Genomic DNA, 5,838 nt, shown 5'->3' with positions numbered 1-5,838 from the left:
CCTTACACTTGCCAATCAAAGATAACTCATTCTCTTATTCTTGAGCATCTAATTGCCTCTTTGGAATAAATGCTCAGCTTTTCGAGGCATCTTCCAATTTTCCTCCTTGAGGTGGCTTTAGCAGGTAGGGGAGTAGAAGTCATCTCTGGGTGACAGGGGAAGCGGTTCCCCAGTGCATGTGCTCAGTTCCTTGCCGCTGGTGAGCCCTCCTGCTGTCTCTATTCAGTGGCTGTTGCCCTCACTGAATCTGCCAGTGCCTGTGACTGACTCTGTGGCTTTTGTCCACATGTTGGTATATCCCGTTCATGACCCTAGCCTGCCGTTGCCTTTGGTTTCAAGGTCTCCATTGTTCAACAGCCTTCATTTTCCAGCTTTAGGACTGTTCATCTGGTTGACTCGGGAAAGGAGGAGATTGGAACTTTGGGATGTCCTGAGCATCTTGCTCAAGTTTGGGGAGCCAACAGGCTATTATCAGACTCCCTGGTCTGTTCCCTCTGCCAGTCCCGAGCTGGTGCCTCCAAGCTGTGCTGTGTTGCATATGCCTCTGAGTCATAAGAAGGACTTCTCTGAGTGGCTCGCCAGGTTATGCCTAGGAAAGTGGTCCTCTCACTCATCATGCTATTTCGGTCTCACTCTCCATCCTCATCCTGCCTCCTCCACACACACACACGAGTTTTGACTCTGAGAGGAAGGAAGGTGAAGTTCCGGGCATTATTTCTTTACAACCTACTCTTCCTTTCTGAATCCTCCTCTGTCCCTGCCCTAGGAGTCATTCCACTTTCTCCCTAATGAAATGACTCTCCTTACTTCATATCCCAAGTTCCCCCTATCTCTGTTCTAGAGAAAACTCCGCATTCAGTTGTCCAAGCTTTGCTTTTGGTATGTGAATGGAACTCTTGGAATTAAGATCTCCTTTTTCATTCTCAATAAAACCTGACATTCAAGACTCCTTATCTTCATCTTAGAGATGCCGGAGAACAGTAAAATAATAAAAAAGACTCTAAATGTCACAGTTACGGTACTAATCTAGTATATATCATTTTCTGTCCTGCCATTATTAAGCATCAGGGCCTAGCTTTAGTGGAAGACCGCAGGAGGAAGACTATAGGAGGAAGATGGATTCTTTAGTATCAGCAAAGTGTTGGCTCTACATAGATGTTCTCACCCCAGACATGCTCTTTCTGTTTACCTGTTCTGGTCCTAGTACCTTGAATGTCCTTCCCTTTTCAATCTGATATAACACTACTCATCCCTCAAAGTCTAGTTCACATCTCTTTGGACCTCTCTTTATTCGCTCCAAACTTCCTTGTCCTTCTAAGCATTCCCTTTGTCATTTGCCTCTACTGGTAGGAGAGCATTTATCATGTTATAATTAGGCCTAGGTACACTCAATTTCCTTGCTAAATCGTGAGCTCCTTTCTGCCTTGGAAAGCTCTCCAGCCTTCGCTCTGCACTTCCAAATTTATCCGTTCTTCTTGACCCAGTTTAAATTCGCTCTCCTGTGTGAAGTCTTCCCTAACCACCGCGACTGAAAATTCCCTCCCACCATGGCAACAACTGGCAGCAGCGCTTGGAACCTCATGAGGATGTAGATACACAAGAACTCACATGGGAGCACATGGGGTGACATGGGTGCACGTGAATGGAAACTTGACAGGCAGTTTAACAGGATCAGGGCCTTTGGGAGGAACGGTTTAGATTCGTTCAGCACCACTTAGGTTATAAGCTCCTTGAGGTCAGAGGCTAAAATCAGTTTTTCCTAAACATTTAAAAAAAATCCATCCTACATCATCGTGTCCACTTCAACATTCCCAGCAGTGCCTTTACGTCTAGCGGGCATGCAATAAAGGTTTCTTGATCAACTGACAGGGGCTCAGAAAAACTCTCCTGATTGATCCTCTTATGATGCCTTTCTTTCTTGAGAGCTCATTAATTTTTAAGTTGTTTCCCTCAAAATGCTTAGTATGCTTCTTTCTTCCTTCCACCACTCCTTTTTTTTTTTCTTTTGCCTTCCACAGGGTTCCCTCTTGATCAGCTGCTCTCGTTTTCTCCTTGGCGACTCCAGGTTCTGGCAAGCCCTGAAATGAGAGTGAGTTTGGGGTAGGAGCAGGGGGAGAGGTGGGATTGAGGATCAGTCCAACCCAGTTCATGGAAGTAAATGGTACCTGCAGGTGCTAAGGCACTTCTCTGGGTTCCAGGGCAGCGTTTTTACAAAGCGACAGGGGCCACGAGCCTTGTGGTTCTCATCCTTTCCCTGGAAACCAAGTGAACTTGGCTTAGTCCTTACCTTCTGTTCAGGGCTGGGGGATAGGAGTTAGATTGGTCTCAGTGGAAGCTGCAGATACTGCAGTGTGGTCCTAAGGAACATCCCGTGGCATTCCAAACCTTGGGGGACAGTGGTGCTCACTCCCACAGGAAAACCTCCAGGTCAATAACTGTGTCTTTGGAGAACAAGGAACCTGTTTTGACATGAGAAAACCAGGAGCAGCGCCCCTCAAATCAAGAGAAGGAGGAGGATGCGGAATCTAGAAGATGGTGCCAGAGGGAGGGTTCAGCCACAGTTAGTTGCGCCTGAGGATGCCTGGGGCTATTTTTATTTACATTTCTACATCAAATATGGTGCTTGATCAACTAGTCTTTTGAAACGCTGGTCACTGTGGATACTGCAGGAGAAAGACTCTACCTGTTTGGGAGAACTTGAGATGCTGTCATGGATGGCCAGTTCCGATCATAAAGCAGTGTGGAATCAGATCAAAAGCACAGTCTGCGGCACAAAATGCCTCAGGATCCTAGAAGGAGCACTGAGGCTGGACCAAAGTGGGGAGGGGCGGGTGGGCAGCACTGACTTTGAGAACAAAGCCTGAGCAGAGGCCCCATGGGGATGGTGAGCGTGGAGGAAGGAGGTGCAGTGGATGGTGGTAGAGAGCAGGAGTGGGCAAAGAGAAAACCCAGGAGGTTCTGGAACTGGGAAATGACTTGAATGGTGGCTGTTTAGTTTCTTTTCATATGTGAACAATTTGGAATTTGCTTGGTTCCTCGAACTCCGGCATCAAGTTACTTCTTCCTAGGGTGAGAAGCCATTCCAAGGCCCTGCAATATCTGGCTGTGTTGTTTGGCAGTGGCTCCTCAGTGACTGTGCTCTGATGAACTGGTCTAGGCAGCCAGGATGGTAGGAGCCCTCTGACTTCATGTCTGCAAGGGTACGTGTTTCCACTACATAATTACCAGCATTTAGCAGACTTTTATCAGCCCTCTTTAGGATGGCTTTTGGCAAATGGGGTAGAAATCTATCATGCATTTAAATCATTAGACTCACAGACAGAGAGAGCAGACTTGTGGTTTCCAAGGGGAGGAGTAGGGAGAGAGTGGGCTGAGAGTTTGGGGTTAGTAGATGCAAACGATTACATATAGAATGGATGAGTAACAAGGTCCTACTGTATAGCACGGGGAATTATATTCAGTATCCTGGGATAAATGATAATGGAAAAGAATGACAAAGAATGTATATATGTGTATAACTGAGTCACTCTGCTGTACCATGGAAATTAACACAATACTGTAAATCAACTATACTTCGATTGAAAAAGAATTAAATAAAAACATTATGCCTAAAAAAAAAAACCCCAAAAATTGTACCTAGTCTCCTCTTAAAATGTTTTCTGTAGAAGTCCACTGCACTCCATATCCAAGTATGTCTCAGACCAGGAAGCGAAAGGAAGTAGGTAGCTTGTTCTTCAGGGTTGAGAATGAAGAACTCTCTACCCAAATAACAGGTATGTGGTAGGAACATGACATCTCCCTCACTACTTAGTCATCAGGTGAGGAGGGGGTGGGGGAGTGCTCTGTGTGGGGAAGCCTCAGAAGATTTAAAGGGAGTTGCAGACAGACAAGGCTGAACCTTGGATGTCATCCAACAAAGCTCTTAAAAGACTGGAGTCACGGCCCCATGTTTGAGCTCTGACCTGGACCTGGGAGACCTGGCGCACAGTCAAAAGAGTGCTTAATTGTCTTTCTGGTTCTGGCTCCTCAGCCCCAAGGAAGGGGGGCGACTGGTGGGCTGTTCATGACAGCACATATCTAGACTGACTCACCTACTTTAAAACCCCCTGCGGGTTTCTTGAACCTCCTCCCTGGTTCAGTTTCCAGAATGAAGGGTGTCGTCCCCCCACCCCTATCCCCTGACCCTGCCTGCTTCTAACCTGGATAACTGACTTCCCTTTACCACCCACTGACATCCACCACGTGTTTTAGGGAACTGAATAAAAGGAAGGGGGTGGGGGTGACTAGAGGATCTGCAGGCCTGACCTGCAGTGTAGAGACTGCCTGTTTCCATGGCAACACAGAGCTTCTCCCTCCCCGCTGGCCACCGACGAGGACAAAGATGCAGAGGACAGACTGACTCCTGTGATGCTGTTGTGGGAGACTTGACTGAGAATCCTCCCTTGAGCTCTGCCTGTGACACCTTCAGTATTTCTTGACTAGGAGAGGGCACATCGTGGGAAACAGCCCAAGTGACCCAGTGGATGACCATGTAAGGGGCTGTTCGTTGTTAGCAATAAAGGTAGAACTAAAGCCTTGGGACTTCTTTTCTCTGTCATTTGTAAATTACCTCTGATATAAATTATTTTTTTAATTTATTTATTTACATTTATTTATTTTTTTCTGAGCTGGATCTTCGTCGCCGAGCAGGCTCTTCTCTGCCTGCGATGAGTGGAGTTTCCTCTCTAGTTGTGGAGGGCAGTCTTCTCATCACAGTGGCTTCTCTTGTTGTGGAAACATGGGCCCTAGAGCACAACCTCAGTAGTTATGGTCCACGGGCTCTACTGCTCTGTGGCACGTGGGATCCTCCTGGACCAGAGATCAAAGCCATGTCTCCTGCACTGGCAGGTGGATTCTTTACCACTGAGCCACCACGGAAGCCCTCATTTAAATTTTTAAAGTCCAGAAATATTTCCAGCAAAGCAAGGCTCACAGAGGCATATTGTCTTAGGCTACACACCTACACACTTAGCCAGTGTGCTAAGGGCTCTGTGTACATTATCTCCCTGAATCCTTACGATACTCCTGGTAACATCCTCACTTCAAAGGTGGGGAAACTGAAAACCACACAGGTTGGAATCTTACCCAAGCCCTTGATGAGTGGTAGGGTGGGATTTGAGTCCAGGGCTCGAGGAGCAGAGCTTGAGCTCTAATCCCTGACACTGCCTTGCCCCTCTTGACTTTGAAGGGCATCTCTCATCAGAACATAACAGATCCACTGATTTAAGAATACTTGTGGTACAGTCATCCTCCCTTTTCTGAAGTCTCGCTTACTATGATTTCAGCTAACCATATCAACCGTGGTCCAAAAATATTAAATGGAAAATCTGGAAATAAGCAATTCAGAAGTTTTAAATTGCACATGTTCTGAATAGCTTGATGAAATCTCGAACCATCCTGCTCCATCCTACCTGGGATATGCAATCTCTCCTTTGTCTAATGTTCAGTTCAGTCACTCAGCCATGTCTGACTCTTTGTGACCCCATGGACTGTAGCACCCCAGGCTTCCCTGTCCATAACCAACTCCTGGAGCTTGCTCAAACTTATGTCCATCTAGTCAGTGATGCCATCCAACCATCTCATCTTCTGTCATCCTCTTCTCCTCCTGCCTTGAATCTTTCCCAGCATCAGGGTCTTTTCCAATGAGTCAGTTCTTCGCATCAGGTGGCCAAAGCGTTGGAGCTTCAGCTTTAGCATCAGTCCTTCCAGTGAATATTCAGGACTGATTTCCTTTGGGATTGACTGGTTTGCTGCTCTCCTTGCAGTTCAAGGGACTCTCAAGAGTCTTCTCCAACACCA

Source organism: Cervus canadensis, chromosome 23 (genome assembly GCF_019320065.1).
Source record: "Cervus canadensis isolate Bull #8, Minnesota chromosome 23, ASM1932006v1, whole genome shotgun sequence".
In the NCBI taxonomy this organism is placed as follows: Eukaryota; Metazoa; Chordata; class Mammalia; order Artiodactyla; family Cervidae; genus Cervus; species Cervus canadensis.
Note: the sequence above shows the minus strand (reverse complement) of the source record.